Source organism: Vipera berus (genome assembly GCF_964194415.1).
Source record: "Vipera berus genome assembly, chromosome: 1".
Lineage (NCBI taxonomy): Eukaryota > Metazoa > Chordata > Lepidosauria > Squamata > Viperidae > Vipera > Vipera berus.
Window position 1 is genome coordinate 43,912,840 of NC_138202.1, and position 18,217 is coordinate 43,931,056.

Here is an 18,217-nt window from a genome sequence, read left to right on the forward strand (position 1 = left end):
TCATTATTTGTAGCTTAGCATTTTGCCGGAACCCAATCAATTGTGACTTATAAAATAAACCAAGGTACAGTGGGTGAACCTAACCATTGTTTTCCACACATGGCAAATTATCATTCTGAATTAAATAAGACAATATCTCCATCAGAATAATTTTAGGAAGCAATACAGTAGTATTTAGGAAAAGAATTAAGAAAACTGTATTTTGCTTCTCAAGAAAAAAAATAAAGAATTGAGTATACAGAGCATCTTTAACGTGAGAAAATATCAGGCAATTAAAAAACTCTCTAAAGGTAATAGAGATGGAGCATAACAAGTATCAACATTTGGAACTTCAAGCTGGTTCAAATGAATCAGGGATATAGATTTTTAAATGAATGACTGTTAAGAGTTATAATAAGCTAACAGAAATATGGATTCTCTATTTAGATGAAGACAAGATTCTCTTCTAAAGAGAGTGCTTTTCTGCCATAGTTAAATAGAAAAAATGTACAGACAAAAATGAATGGTTAAGACCATTAACATTGTTTTTTCTGCCTTCTGAAAAGCTGAAGGATGTCAGACCTACAGGTTTCTTTAGGATGCTTGCAAATGGATACAACATGAAACAGCATATCTAGAATCAGTTTACAAGACAGCCCCCTGGGAGTTTTTTTAACCTAAGAATGACTCCATTAAAATACATGCATCACAAAATATTATTTATTTATTTATTTATTTATTCGGTTTATATACCGCCCTATTCCCGAAGGACTCAGGGCAGTTTACAGGGCAGAATTTAAAAACAATATAATATAAAATTAAAATTAAATTAAATTAAGTATAGCCCCAAAAAGTCAAAATCACAATTTAAAATCATTAAAACCCCTCAGTCCAGGTCAGATAGCTCAAAGAGCCAGGTTTTTAGGTCCTGGCGAAACGAGCAAAGGTCGGGGGCAATCCGAAGTTCCGTTGGCAGTTGATTCCATAGGGTAGGTGTGCCCACAGAGAATGCCCTCCCCCTGGGGATCACCTGCCGGTAATCCTTGACCGGCGGTACTCAGAGGAGGCCCTCCCTGTGGGAGCGCACAGGACGATGGGAAATTGACACTGGCAGCAGGTGCTCCCTCAGATAATCCGGGCCCATGCCATTTAGGGCTTTATAGGTCATCACCAGCACCTTGAATCTCACCCGGAGGGCAACTGGAAGTCAATGCAGCTCACGGAGAAGAGGTGTTATACCATTTAATATAAGCATAATAACATACTATGTATAAAAATAGCCATTAAGAAGTTAACCAGTTCATTTAATAACATGCTTCATGTAATAAAGCAGTTTAATACAGTTTCTAAAACTATCTGGAATAGCATAAACACATCTCTTTAGGAGGACTAGTCCAAGTGTTGAGTGGCATTATATAAATAGGCCTTTGGTTACCATTCCAATGGACAAATCTTTTTTAAAATGGCACCACAAGTGTTCTCCAATGCTATCTTTGAAGTACTGCTATAAAGCCTCACCCAAAATTCTGGGGAGATGTTGCCTTAATTCAAAGTTCTTATTTGTTGGATTCAATGCTGTCTTTAAAATACACAGTGACAGCTCCACAATCACTTCCATGTCTTTCTCACCATTCGGTTAAAATTTCTTGTGGATATGATAAGCCTATTTTCAATTCCAAAACTAGATATTGAACAGGAAAGTAGTAGTTTTCTACTACTAATTTTTCTAGTATAATAAATATCTGGATTATTTGAATATACCTGTTACTCATATTATCCAGATATGAGCAACTCTTTGTATCCTTTGCCGCTTCGGGAGGCAGCCATACCAATACTGGATCCATCACACCTTTATAAACTTTACATGTTCAATTCATAGATATAGTGCAGAAGTATTATACAGTGGATGTTATTGAAATCTATAATGAATTTAGTTGTGTCAGCACATATTTGAATGTTCTTGTTGTTACAAAATATGCAATGTGAAGAACTCCATTTGATCATATGAAAACAAGCAAATGAACAACACATTTAAGATGCAATGTTTCAAACCAATGATTAAATGCATAAATGTAACTTCTTATGTAAACTTGTCAGCTGATTGCCTCTATCAGCCCTTAACGCTAAATGTGTGCATGAAACCATTTACAATTTCATTAAAATATTTAAATAAATATTTTTAAAGAAAGCAAATAATTAAATATGGTCAGACAACAGTCTTTACTTCCCAGAAGCCCAATTCACATGCTTATTTGGGTGGATGTAGGATGTTGTCTGCAGAAGTGAGGATAGGATTACAAAAGCTAGGTGAGCTGCATCTGTCCCTCCTTAGCATCCTGGCGAAGCACTTTCTCCTGCAGAGAAGCCTTTCTCTCCTCTGTGGTAAAACTACAACAAAGAAAACAAAGAACTGGTGAGGAGCTGAACAAAACTGCCAAAGAGCTTACAGTGAATGCTTCAGAGAAGATTCTTTTTCTGATGCAAATACACCAGCCAAATTTCATTTAAAAGCCAACAAAAGGCAACAATAACCTCTAAAACCAACAAGCTCATACTCTTCAAATCATTCCCACCCCCAACTAAGTGTTTCTTTACAGTCTGACAGCATCATACTTACCCCAGAGATTTAAGAATGTTTTTCTTCAAATTATCAGCCAACTGAACTACAGCAAGATGAATTAAACAACTCTAGTAGAAAGATCTTGGCCACCAGCTAACTTCATAGTCAATACAAGGCAGCCTTTCAATGAAGAAACACGGACATCACACTTCTGAAAGAACATGATATGAGTGTGTAATTGGAGGAATGTTTTTTAGCCATTTGGCCCAGAATTACCCATTTCTGTCTTACCACAGCTCTCCACATTCTCAGGCAATTATCTTTTCATTTCTGTTGGTAGATAGCTTTTTAACAAGAACTATTAAAATGCCATTCTCTACCTTTATGTCTAAATTTATTTAAAAGCATATAGCTCACTACATTTTCATCCTTTTTAAAGCAATAAGCTTAGAATAATGTTCTGATTAAGACAAGTTAATGATTCAAAATATGTAAAATTATTACAGTAGCACTGCAAAATGGCTGCCAACATCAGAAAGATCCAAGACCCATTGGAATTATAGAGCAGAATTTAAAAGGTGTTCTTACATTTTACTACTATTTATAGAAATGCATAAAATTTTCACCTAGATGAACTAATTCTCTAATAAAAGAGAGGAATTGTCATATTCAGGCTTGCCGAAGAGAATGAAGAGCTAAGATCAATATAGCAAAATGTGCTTGAAGATTTCAAAGTCCTACAGCTGTCTCTATTTTCTGCTCAGCTGATTCACTGAAGATAAATTCTATTTAATAGTCTTTAATATTCAACTAAATTACTTTCAATAATTAATTTTATATCAAGTTATTCTTAAGTATTTTAGCAAAGAAATGGATTTAGCTTCAGTATACCTGCAGTTAAATTTCACAAAATTAAACAGTCAGTGAGAGAAGCTGTTAGGAATAATCAGGTATTCAAGATCCTTGGAATAACCTTGTTTTCTTGGCATCCAAAGAGATAACTAAAACAGTTGATTTCTCTCTTATCTTAATAACATACATACCAATATGTTCTTCCAGTGACAAGCACAAGAGAATTCCTGAAGTACATTCAGGATAACGTTAAAGGTAAAGGTTCCCCCGCACATGTGTGCTAGAGCTATCTTGGCCCAGTGTCAAGTACCTGCAGGAGGGAGGATCTTATAGTATGCATGGACAGCTTCTATAAGTGCTCTGTAAAGGTAAAGGTAAAGGTTCCCCCGCACATGCGTGCTAGTCGTTTCCGACTCTAGGGGCTGGTGCTCATCTCTGTTTCAAAGCCAAAGAGCCAGCGCTTGTCCGAGGACATCTCTGTGGTCATGTGGCCGGCATGACTAGATGCCAAAGGTGCATGGAACGCTATTACCTTCCCACCGTAGTGGTCCCTATTTTTCTACTTGCATTTTTATGTGATTTCGAACTGCTAGGTTGGCAGAAGCTGGGATGAGTAACAGGCGCTCACTCTGTTACGTGGCACTCGGGATTCGACCTGCCAAACTGCTGACCTTCTGATTAACAAGCTCAGCGTCCTAACCCACTAAGCCACCGCATCCCTTAAGTGCTCTGTATCTCCACTGAATTTCTCCATTTTTGCAGAGAGATTCCTGTTTTCAAAGGAACAGAAAACATTTTCAGGCAATGCATATTTGTGTTCAGAGCACATCTGCAATGCTGAGTTCCACCTCCACACCCACCCTCCCCAGTTGCACAATGATAGACATTAGCGTATTGTGTATGGAGCTAATAATGATTTGCTGGATTTTAGAGCACAACCCTGAATGTTGTAATATGAGTAAATGAAAACAGGAAGGAAATCCCAGTCTAGTTCATCTCTTGCTTGACCTTAGAAGCAAATTTGATCTCAACCATTTTCCTTTGATGGTATTTCTTGGAAACATGCTGCTCAGTTGCCTTGGAAATAAAGATGTGTAATTTGTTTAGTGCAGCGGCATGACAAGTGGTTTTTCACTGTGTTCTCTGTTCAAGAGGATGCTCTGGTTTCCCTTGCTCCCGCTTCCCCTTTCATTTCTCTCTCTTGATACAAAAGGCTCTCCCTCTTTAGATTCCTGCTTTCTTTTATTCAAACCTATCATCATTTCCCCACAGGGAATCCACTGACAGTGATTGAGACTAAGGGAAATGGTATCATCTCCATGCTGAAGAGTGTTAATGGGAGTTAAGTGCATAATTCCCAGCAGAAAGAGCTAAGAATATACAGTAGAGCCCTGTTAATTTACTCTTTGCTCTTTCACAAAACCAAGAAAGATGCCGCTGCTCTTTAACCTCGGCTAGCCATGCAATGCTTTGAGCTCCAGCACCTTGGAGAATCTCTGCCTTCTTTTTTTATATCTCCCTGAAGACAAAGCTAACGGAGCTTGTTGGATGCTGTTGTTTTTAAAATTCATTTGATTTTTTCCCCCCTAATGAAATGTTACAGCCTGCTTTCTGCTGCGTAGTACATGACCTGTGATAAAGCGGTAACAATTTCACAATAAAACAACAAAAATGAATGGCCCAATGGAAATATTTATAGCAACTTAGAGAAGGAAGATAAAAGCTAACGGCCCAAGTAGATAAAGTGTATTTATTCTTCATTGGCAGCCATCCCTAGCCTGGTGCTTTCCAGGTTATGCTAACTGAGAAGTATGGGAGCTGTAGTCCCAATACCGATAGTCCTCGACTAATGACCAAAATTGAGCTCAAAATTTATGTTATTGAGAAATTTGTTAAGTGAGTTTTGCCCCATTTTATGACTTTTCTTGCCACATTTATTAAGTGAATCACTGCAGTTGTTAAATTAGTAACACAGTTATTAAGTGAATCTGGCTTCCCTACTGACTTTGCTTGTCAGAAGATCACAAAAGGTGATCACATGACACTGCAACTTTCATAAATATGAACCAGTTGTCAAGCATCCAAGTGTAAATCATGTGACTACGGGGATGCTGCAAAAGTATGAAAAATGGTCATAGGTCATTTTTTTCAATGCCATTGTAACTTTGAATGATCACTGAACGAACTGCTGTTAGTTAAGGACTACCTGTATAGCTGGAAGATGCCAGGTGGAAGTAGGTTCTTCTGAAATAATACTTCAGAAATAAAACACTTGATGGTTCCACAAACATTTTGGGAATTTGAGGTCAAAGACAATGTGAGAAATGTAGTTTGAAATGGATCGTTTGCTAGAACTTTTAGTATCCTGTTTCCACAAAACGAGAGAAATTTTAGTCAGAAAAACTGCTTTGCAGACCAGTTCCATTTCAATAAGTACAAATATTTTGTAGGTGATGCTTTCAATTGCACTTTTATTCAGAACCTAATGGTAAAATTTTATGACAGGCTGTCAGTCCATGAGAGACAGTAAAAAGACTATGGAGAGCTGAAACCATACAACTGGAAATAATATAACTTTGTGATTACCAATAATAAAGCAGGCACATGTACATTTAATGTTTGCATAGCAACTACTATGTTTTATTTATGTCTTTAAATGAGTGACCCCAAATCCATTGTTACTACTTGATATTGGTTTTTAGTGGTTTTTTAAAATGTTCCTATTACTGTTGTTGTGATCCACTCAGTTATGCCTTATACGTCTCTGAAATAAATTAACAAATAGGTAAAATCATTATTTGGCTCTACCAAAGAATGATGAAGATTTTGCACATTTGTTAGTTCTTCAGACATTCTCATTAAGCACGTTGATACAAGTGACAGGGAAGATGGAAGAAAGTGAACATCTAGAACAAACAGTTGTTTTAGCCACAAGCTCTGCAATTAACAGTCAATCGAAAGGTAGAGTGTATGGATTTAATGCATAGACATTGTTAATATGAAACTGGAGACACATTACTTTTAAGACAGGACTTGGTATGACAGAGACATAAAATCTTTCCTAATCTGATAACAGCCAAGCTTCTTCTGGGAGTTGTAGCCTGAAACTTCCCAATTGCACAAAGCTGCAAGAAGGAAATTTACATATTGATTTCTTTTCTCCTATTAACTATTACAAAACATGGTCATAGGAGTTTTTGAGACCCCACAAATCTTTCCAACCTTGATGAGTGCTTTACATACCAAAAGATTCCAGGTTTAGGTCTTGGAATTTCCCCCAAAAGGTTCAAAGAGCAGACAATGGAAGATGCTTCTTCCTATGGTTCTAAAAAGATGGAGTAATACAGCAGATTACTGTACATTGTACATTAATGTACAGATCTGTACATTTGGGAAACAAAACAACCACTTCATAAACGTCTGGCACAGCATAGGAGAACAAACCCATCAGGACAAGATTCAGTAGTCCATCTGCATTTAAAAGACGAAGGCCACTCTTCTGAAGACAGCAAAGTCCACATTTTGGATAGAGAGGACCGCTGGTTTGAAAGAGGGGCCAATCGGGTCATCTATGTCAAAATTGAACAGCCTTCTCTCAACAGAGGGGGAGGGATATGACATCATCTATCTTCAGTCTACAACACAGTCCTTTCAACAGTTCCAAGAAGACCCCCACACCTATTTGCACTACTCAGGTGCAACATAGATAAGCCAGGTGGCATCAATGACTCTCTAAAAGAACGCAAATGAACAACTGTCTGCAAGGAATATAAATCCTTCCATTCCCCACCATCCAGTCAAAGCTGAAGAAGTTTCTTGGATGAGAAGTGAAATATCTTCAAAGAGAAAAAAGAAAGTGCAGTTGCCTCGTGAAAAAGCACCCTTGGGACAGCCATGAACTGGATGACTAAGAATCTCCATAGATATTCAGTAATACAGCGATTTTCAATTTGTCACCTTTTACAGCCAGAAACATACAGGGGGAAAGTGTACAGCCAGATATCATCAGTGTACTGATGATACAGTACCTTGCTCTGTATCAAAAGGGGACTTCATCCAGTGGCTTCCTGTAAATACTAAATAGAAGTGGGGAGAGAACAGAAACCTTAAGTGCCCTATAAAGCAGGTCCCTAAAGCTTGATATTTCCCCACCTACCAACCTTGACTGAAACTGGCCCTGGAGAAATCAGAACTACTGCAATATAGTGGCCCACTCATACCACCATTAGCCTAGAAATATACCACAATCAATGGTATTGAAAGCTGCTGTGAGATTAAGGAGGACCATCTACTGCCCCCATCCCAAGCCCACCAAAGGTTATTGACAAATATGATCAGTGTTGCTTCAGTAATATTACCAGGATTAAATCTGGAATGAAAGGGGTCCAGAATATCTGGTTTTCTAGGGCCCTCAGGAATTCTAAGCCTGCCATCTATTTAACAACCTTTCCTAGAAAGGAAAGATTTGAGACTGGACAAATATTGCCCAGATCCATAGGGTTCAGTAATGACTTCTTGAGAAGAGGGCAGATAATTGCTTTTTTCAAGGCTGGTAGAACCATTTTCTCCTGCAAAGAAGCATTCAGAACTGTGTGGACCGAATCACATATCATCTCCTGGGAGCTCTTGAGGGTCATGGATCTAAAATGCAGATGGCTGAATTCACAGCTCCAAAGACCCTGCCCATTTCCTCATGACTAACTGGGTGAAACTCTTCCAGAAAACCAGGCAAGACTATCCCCCAGTCACTTTTATAGGACCTAATGAGCTAGAGTCAAATTCTGAGAGAATCTGAATGACTTTATTAACCAATACCTAGAATAGTCCTCACAGCACCTCTCTAAGTATTGCCATGGCCCCCCTTACAGAATGAACTGAGTTAAAGTAAATAGAGTCTCTGCAGGCTCATTAGGGGTGGAAAAATAGCTATGTTTTGCCACACTTATCACCATGAGGTAATTTTTAAGAAAGTCTCTTTCCTGTGCTTAGTTGGGTTCACCCTTTCCATGAAAATCCTTGACACAAAACTATAACATGCCTTCATTTTAATTTTTAACATTTTTTTTCACAAACTCACAAATCTTTTAGTGGATTTTAATTTATGATTACTATTCTTTTATCCATTATTTAATTATTCATAGCTTTAATGGCTACTGTTTCTGCTTTCCTGTTATAATATAATATATCATTATTTATAACTGCATAATCTACTTTGAAGGCCAGTATAAATGTGCAGGTGTGATTTAAATATTGCATAAATAAATGAGCGAGGGTGAGTGTTTTACCCTGAGGCAACAGAAGTTTGATTATATTTTTAAACAGCAAGCTTCAGGAATGAAAAGAATAATTTCTTAAAAAATACTTTAGTCTTATTGTGAACTGAATGAATGAATGAATGAATGAATGTATATATATAAATCAAGAGGCATGAAGCCATGTAACATTTGCAGAAAAGGGATGGGGCTCTGATCGTGTACTCCTGACTGGCCACCTTTTAGAGTGTGGACATGGTAGATACACATCAATATAAGCTATGTAAATGTACAAATCTATTTTGCTTAATATGCTTTTGAGTGTTTTTCAGACTGAAACTAATGCTATCCTTGTGGTATATTTATTTATCTATTTGTACTCCTGCTTGGTATTGATGGCAGTTTATAGAATCCAAGAAGACAGGCACCTTTCCCAAGTGCTTATTGTCTAAATATCAGTCCAGGATAAAATAAAAACAACAGAGAAATAAGTGGAGGTAGACATACAGTGGGAAAAAGGTCATGACTGTTGTAGTTACACATCCTAAAGCTTGGTTACATACGAAGGTTGAACTACCTATTGGGTAACAACTTACAGCAAGCCACCTGTTATATTTTTATGTCATTAAAATTAGCCTAGAAGAGTGAGATTTTATTATTCTGGATAAATGGAGCTGCTTTCCGCAATCCAGATAGGGAGAGGGTGGATGCTTCCAGACCCAGGTCCAAGTGCTATAAAAAAAAATCAAAGGGCAGAAGAATGAGAAAAGCCAGAAAAGCAATAAATATATATTGTCATCTCAAACTCTCCAGTTGAGTCCTGTATAAATCATAAACAAAGAAACATCACATTTGATGACTTTTTGGCAGGAAGATTGCATAATTAAAGCATCAATGGGTAGCACTGGAAGAATCCAGGATAGAGGAGCTGCTAGTTAGGAAAGGACCTGAATTTGCACTTATACTGGCAGAGGCAAAGAGAAAGAAGTAGCTGAAAGGAAGATAGAGGTGCTCACTCCAGAAATGTATAATCCCTCTCACCCATTCTGTAATGCCTTTGTCTCTTTCAGGCCTAATCTTTTCCTGAATCTGCCCAGCAATGCTCAAGATCAGTCCCGAAGCTTCAATCATGATACTGTGGCCACCAACTTAATTACACCCCCTCTATCCTTGTGGGCAATCCTGATCCTTCTAAAAGAGTGATACTTAGAAGTAGACATAATATTTGATTAACATTTCCACCAAAGCAGAATAAAATAGAATGATTACATCCTGTGATGTGGAAATGCCTAAAACCACATTTACTTTGTATGTAGCCATAACATACAGGTGACTTGTATTCAGTTTGTAGTTGATTATTATTCTAAGTTCTTTTTCAAAAGTACTAAGCCTAGCCAGTATTCTATTTCCATCCTATTTTAGATTTCTGTTACCTAAGTGAAGAACATTGTTATTGTCTTCATAGCCATGTGCAGGGTTGGGGAGTGACAATATATAGGCTGTGATGAAAACACTGGCAAAGCATGTCATGCTGCAATGTAAGTATGAAAAGAAAGATGGACTTGCCCTAGTTATGTCATGATATGTGCTCTGTGGTTTTGGCAACCTCATGGTTATGAACAGATGCCAATGGTGATCCCTGTGAAATTCCATTCTATATCATCTCATTTCTCCAGTCTATCAAGATCGTTTTGAATTTTATTTCTCTCTTCTAAATACATATCTCCCAGTTATGGGCCATCTAGAGATTGATGAGCATTGCCTCCATTTCTTTATACAGTCATTTATAAAAATGTTGAGGGATCCTATTTGTAAGGTGCTTGGCAATATTACATTGATCACCACAGCTGTGTTAGGAGGAAATTTAAGAGGGGAGTCATGACTGAGATAACACTTTGAATTAAATCATGGTTTGCTTAACCATGGTAGATTGAACATTTCACTGGTAATTAGATTGTTATGCTTGTTAAATTATAAAACAGGTAATCAAAATAGCTAAGCTGATATAACATATTATATCACCATCAAAGAAGTCCTACTATGCCTATCACAATGAAGGAACTCATCTAATGATTAATCCAAAAACAGCTAATGGATTTTATTATTAAAGAGAAATTTAAATCCAGGTCTTCAAAATCAAACCTAAAATTTATCATGTCATCATCTTGCTTTGGTCATTGATCTATTATTATATATGTGGTAAAATTTGCAGGGTAAATTTACAATCTTATGCATAAATGTCTTCAAAGAAAGGCCTACATTGCTGCAATATTGCTGCAACAGGGCCAAAACATAAAAAAAACTTACAATAGTGCTTAAATAAGTTAGGACTCATGATTTCCTATTCTTCATTAATATAAATGTTTTTCTCTGTTTACTTTTCATTTCAGAAGCTTTGAAGAACCTAATATTTATATTATCTTATCTACATATTTAAGTGGGTGGCAAGGGTAATATGTAGTCAACTAAGGTCTATTAGAATTCTCTGCTTGGATTAACCAAGAGAGATATAGAAAAGTAATCTTTAATCACCAAACCTGTATGTTATGTTACCTAAAGAAACATGGCTATAGAGTAGATTGCTAACTTTTCTGCAGAATACCAAACTTATACTTTTAATAAGTAGTAGGTGGAAATATTACTTTGGTGTGGAAATTAAAAAGCATTATTTGATTTTCATATACCTCAAAGGCACAAAAGCAAGCCAGATCTGTTTGTTGTTTTTCAGATTAAGTGGTAAATTCACGTGAACTTTCTGAAAGAATATTTTATTGTCTCAGTGATGACATTGAACTTTTATGCAGCATGTTTTCAGGAGAAGTGGTGATACTGGCAGGCATTTAATAGATAAAGAATTATCAGAAATACGTCTGGGAGCTTTCCCTCTTATTTCTATAAAAATTGACCTTATCAGTAAAACAGGAGACTCTACACTGGGACAGATAAGGTTGTCCTGATGTTTGATCCACATTTGGCAGTGAAAGATTTTTGAGACATCCGAACAAAGGCTGGAGTGCCAACGAGATAGGAATCAATGAGTGTTGGTTTTATTTGAAATGAAGTTCTCATTTCTTGTCTTTTAATCTTTCTCTTACTGCATTGTAAGCCACCCAGAGTTGCTAGTGAGATAGGCAACATATAAATAAAATAAATAAATACATGCTAGATGGATATACCTCAGAAGATGGCAATGTTCTTCTTATCCTGGTTCTGAAGGTTCTTGATCGTATCCAGATGAAAGAAACTGAGAGGTGATTCACATGTTCTTGAAAATAAGTAAATCAGTGACAGATCCTTTAAAATCATGAAATAGCCCCCAAACTCAGAATTCTGAAAGTTGTAGTCCCAAATGTCTAGTGATAGTAAGCCTAAAAATTAAAAGTCATTTCCTCTATTTAAAGGGATAAAAACAGTTCAGGAAGCAAGTACCTACTATATGTACAAATGACAGAACACAGCTGTGATCACTGACACTTTATGGCAAAACAGAGATCATAGCTATTGAGTAGTGGGCTTCAGTAGGCAAGAAGCAGACCAGCATATTTACAACATCATCATCATCATCATCATCATCATTATCATCATCATCATAATTAAGTTGGAAGGGACCTTGGAGGTCATCTAGTCCAACCCCCTGCTCAGGCAGGAAACCCTATACCATTTCAGGCAAATGGCTGTCCAGTCTCCTCTTAAAAACTTCCAGTGTTGGAGCATTCACCACTTCTGGAGGCAGGATGTTCCACTGGTTAATTGTTTTAACTGTCAGGAAGTTTCTCCTTAGTTCTAGGTTGTTTCTCTCCTTGACTAGTTTCCATCCGTTGCTTCTTGTCCTGCTTTCAGGTGCTTTGGAAAATAACTTGACTCCCTCTTCTTTGTGGCCGCCCCTGAGATATTGGAACACTGCTATCATGTCACCCCTCACCCTTCTCTTCGTTAAACTACACATACTCAATTCCAGCAACTGTTCCCTATATGTTTTAGCCTCCAGTCCCCTAATCATCTTTGTTGCTCTTCTTTGTACCCTTTCTAGAGTCTCAACATCTTTTTTACATCGTGGTGACCAAAACTGTATGCAGTATTCCAGGTGTGGCCTTACCAAGGTATTGTAAAGGGGTATTAGTATTTCATGTGATCTTGATTCTATCCCTCTGTTAATACAGCCTAGCACTGTGTTGGTTTTTTTGGCAGCTGCAGCACACTGCTGGCTCATATTGAAGTGATTGTCTACTAGGACTGCAAGATCCCTCTCGCAGTTACTACTATTGAGCAAGGTAACACCTATACTATACCTGTGCATTTGATTTTTCCTGCCTAAATGTAGAACCTTACTTTTTTCACCATTGAATTTCATTTTGTTAGATAGCACCCAGTGTTTGAGTCTGTCCAGATCCTCCTGTATTTTAAGCCTATCTTCTGGAGTATTGGCTATTCCTGCCAGCTTGGTGTCATCTGCAAATTTGATGAGTTCCCCATCTATCCCCTCATCCAAACCGTTGATGAAGATGTTGAAGAGCACTGGGCCCAGAACAGAGCCCTGGGGCACCCCACTACACATTTCCTTCCATGTAGATGCAGTTCCATTGAGGACCACATGCTGAGTACGGCCTGTCAGCCAGCTACGAATCCATCTGGTGGTGATTCTATCTAACCCACATTTTTCTATCTTATCAAGTAGTAGGTTGTGATCTACTTTATCAAATGCCTTACTGAAGTCCAAGTAAATTATATCTACAGCATTCCTCTGGTCCACTAATTTTGTCACTTGGTCAAAGAATGTAATAAGATTTGTCTGGCATGATCTGTTTTTGACAAACCCATGTTGACTTTTAGTGATGACTTTGTTTGCATCAAGGTGTTGGCTGATTTGTTGTTTGATTATCTTTCCCAGAATCTTCCCAGGTATTGAGGTCAGGCTGATAGGTCTGTAGTTTCCTGGATCTATTTTTTTCCCCTTTTTTGAAGATGGGAACTACATCAGCTCTTTTCAGTCCTCTGGTAGATCTGCAGTGCTCCAGGATCTTTGAAAAATATAGTTCAGTGAAAAATATAGTTCAGATGAAAAATATAGTTCATTATTTATTGACTCAAACTAGAACTGGAGAACTGCAGGGAACTGCCTGTAATTTATACTCTGAGCCCACAGGGCCTTAACCAATCACAATACTTGAAAAACCCGCCCAAATATGAATGTTCAAAGTTTCCCTCCAAAACAGTTGAAGTTAACAGTCAGGGTCATCTAAAGGTTAGTTTCATTTTAGCTTCACATGCAGTTGGAATTAAGTTAGTTTCACTTTAGCAGAGATTAACACAACTTTATATATATTCAATACATAACAATAGCCTCTTTTGCTAAGGATCACTAGTGTCATCTTTGGTCACTGACTGTGCACCAGCTGTAAAGTGCCATCTTGTGCCATGGCACAGCATTGGGTAAGGAGGGGGTAAACATGGTGACTGCAGCTTTTGTTCAGGTCTCCATTCTCATGAACAGAATGCAGCCAGTTAACTAGATATAAGTTGCCAAAGAAGGATACATTTTCCAATATATTTTAAAACAGCTCTTTTCATGTATATCCAAAGGCCTACCATTGCACCACTTTTGGTTTAACTTAAAAAAATGCTTCAGCACAGAGGAGCACAAGTGTAACATCTGTTTCAGTTGTTGGCCTAGAATTGAGTGAGACAAAGCTTCAGGTCCATCCAGTGGCGTAGCGTGGGGGGTGCAGGGGGGGCCGGCCGCACCGGGCGCAACATCTGGGGGGGGCCCGCTCGACGGCGCCGGGATCCTGCAGGGCGGAGGCACCGGAGCCCCAGCCGGGAAGGGCCTGACGCCCCACGGCGCGCCACACACACATACACACACAAACACACAACCACACAGCGTGACTCCTCCTTCGGGCCGCTCCACCTTCGCTCCGGCGCTGGACGGAAGCCTTCTCTCCCTCCTCCCCCCCCACAAAGGAGAAGGCTCCTGCCGTGCACAGAGCGCGGCCCTCCTGCAAGCCTGGGGCTCCGCTGCGGAGGCTCTCCCAAGGCGCTCCCGGGGTTGCCAAAGGCGGGGGGGGCGCGGCGGGGCTTGAAAGAGGGTGGATTTCCCGCGGGGGGAGGATCGCTGCAGCATCTCTCCGGGGGTCCCTGCTCTGGAACGAAAGCTGCGTCGGCATGTTGCCGATCCAACCGTGCATCGGCAAATTGGGAAAGCCCCCCCGACACACGTCGCCAGCAGCGAGAGTTTCCAGCCAGGCCGGCGAATCTTTGGGGTGAGGTGCCAAAGAGAAGGAGGCGGCTTGGCTTGGATAAGCAGCGTCTGGGCAGAAAATAGGTCGGGCGCCGCAGCAAGTATGAATTCCTGGGGTTCAGCCTAAGCAGGCAAAGCTGCAGGGTGGGTTGGTTGGCTTTTCCGGCTTTGGAATAACCTTGGGAAGCTGAGGCATTGTAAGTTGGAAGTCATTGTTTGTCGCCTAACATGTTGGGTCAACCCCATGCCACATGCTAAGCCATAAACCGTGGTTGGTATCCAGGGTTTAGGACAAGATGGAGAAAACTAGCCAATTGTGGGATCATAAATCTTGATGAAGCCCATTATCGCTCCATGTGATGTATGCACTCAATCTACAAACGTAGTCCAAGCCTATTCACATCTGTTGTAAGGTCATTCTCTCGTGGGGTTTATCCTGACATCCACTAAGAGTGGAACAAACATGCCCCATTAACCATTTTCAACGCCATGTCCTCTCTTTGTCTCATCCTAAATCACAGCTGAGGCACCTTAAAGTTGCCTTGTTTCAGTGTTAAACTAGCATTTTCCCTCTTCTCCAGAGACCCTTTTTTGCCTTGAACCTAACTCAGGGGTAGGCAACCTTGGCTCTTTTATGACTCATGGACTTCAACTCCCAGAATTCCTGAGCTAGTGGAAGAGACTCGAGTGCTAAAATCCACAGGTTAGGGGGCGCAAATTACTTGCCTTGCCCCGGGTGCTGACAACCCACGCTACGCCACTGGGTCCATCTTCAGCCATGGAAATATATTGGGTGACTCTGGGTTGATCATTCTTGCTCAGTCAATACTTCTTTGCAGGATTGTTGTTATGGAAATAAAATTAAGGGAAATTTCCATACAAGTTGATTTGAGCAAAGGATCCTCATCATTCAAATTCCTATTGCTCTAACTGGAAGAAAGTTTAACATATTTATTTTACTTCTAAAAAAAAAACCGGGGATAAAGCTTCTAATTTCAGCTGCTTTGTATCAATAATGTCTCGGAATCTTCCATGTGTATGGAGATGGGTAAAGCTCGTTTAGAGAAATCATCTCAACTCTATATAATGTCACATAATTTGCAAGACAAAATGAGCTCTAGGACCCGGCAGATTTCTCCTTTTCAGTGATTTTACAGTACATCTGACACAAGACATACAATCTGGGTTAGGGCTGTGGTTTTGTCTGTGGGGATAATTTCCAAATGATGAACAAGAGCAGAATGAAGGGATTAACTGTGTGAATATAATAAAAAATGCAAAAGCAACTAAAGCAAGAGAAAGCAAGGGGGTGGGGGACAAAGCCACACATATAAAGATTAAAGGTAACTAAAAGGGTTCTCATTTCCTGTTTTTTAATCTTTGGCTGAGGATCTAGTATTGTCATTAGAAGCTTATAAAACATCCAAGCGGCTGCATTTGTGCATGCTTGGATTTTGAAGTTTGTACTCTGTCAGCATCTACTTTCCTGACATGTCCTTGATTTTTAAGCTGACCAGCACGCAGCTCATACTCAAATGATTATGGGAATAGCACTGATCCCATTTCATTCAGTTGCAGAAGTTAATTTTAATAAAGAAGTAAAACATTTGAAGGTCTTGCCTGGAGGAATGTCAGGTTTTTGAAAAAAATATTATTATTTTTTACTTGTTGCAGAAAAAAAAATCTAACTTGTTAACTTTTGCTGTTTAATGAATGCATTTTTCAAATACCTTTTCAGGACAATACACAGAGACTTTTCCAAGCATAACACTCAAAGACATCCAAGTTGGCTGGCAAAGTGTCTCTTTTTCAAGTATTTGGATTTTGGCATTTTGTCATAAGAAGGTGTCAAAAGTTGTAGTGCTTGTGATAAATACAGTGTTGTTACTGCTTCTTTGTGACAGTTTTTAAACTAAGACATTATTTTAAATGGAAATATTTTTCCCTTTTTTATTGAAAGAAATAAAATCCTGTCATTCTTTCTTGATTTAGAGGCATATCTTGTGAAATAACATTCCCCTATACAGAGATTCTGAATGATCTTTTTTCCTAGAATTACTGTCTTTAGATATCGCTAAATATTATGTCTAGAAATCTTGTTTTTCCTACAAAAACATTTCAGTTGCACTGTTATAATTATTGCAACTCCTTATACCCTGAATACTTTTGCAGCTCCTTATACCCTGAATACTTTTGCAGCTAACTTAAAGAGACTGTCAGAACTGTGGCATTACATTAATTAGCAAAAATTGATCTAATGCATATTTATTTAGTATTGATGACTCTGCTGAATTTAAATTACCATAGGCCAGCTCGTCCTATTTTTTCCTATAGTTGGGGCTGGACTAGAAGACCTCCAAGGTCTATTATTATTATTATTATTATTATTATTATTATTATTATTATTATTATTATTATTATTATTATTATTATTATTACCCAACTGTGTTACAAACATACTATTTTACAATTTTTGTTCTATACCTGCAGGAGGTACTACCCAAACTTTCACCACAGCAAGGTGTGCAACTACATTCTTTGGCTATGATACAAATTTAGGATTTAAAGTTTTCTTCCAGAAAAGATTTTATCAAAGTTAAAAAGATTTTAAAAAAACATTTTATTAAAATTCAAAATGAATTCATTATAAAATGAAACATAAAATATGAACTCTCTCAAAATGTTTGCTACTGATTTATTTTTAAACCAGACGAGCTATGGTAGCAAACTTTACTCTTCAAAAGGCCTCTTCTGGTTTATTAATAGCAGGTTTATTAATAGTAATAAAATGATGTCGAACTGTAGGAAAATAAAAACCCTTTTAAGGTTTTCAGTCTCTCGTTTGTGGCAGATACCTCAAGTAACCCTTGGAGTAGGAATGGCCTCAGAAACTGGTAACCCAGCTTCTCTGATTGGCTTAAAAATTAAACAGCTGATGGCATCTAATAAAAGACAGAGGAGACACTGTTGTCATGGAAACTGAGAAAAATATGCTCCCTTCCCACTTGGGATGGAAAGGTAGGAGAAAGCTGTGCGTCATCACAAATGCCTCAGAACACTTTGACTTCTGAGTTCCTTGCAGCATCTCTCAAACATGAGAAGATGTCTGTCAAATCAAGGCCCTTTTGCAGTTGATTTGGGGGGAGTGCAAGTCTGCAACTTAAAGGATAGTTGTGCTCAAAAAAAGATCTCTGGGAAATAGGTGGATTGATTTGCATTTCACCAGGCAAAACTTCCATAGGCAGGCACAAGATCAGCATTTGACTGTATGTTGCAGGGTTTCTGAAAGTCTTCTTAAAGATGGGTGTATAGGAGAAATAATCAAGTTCTGCCCTA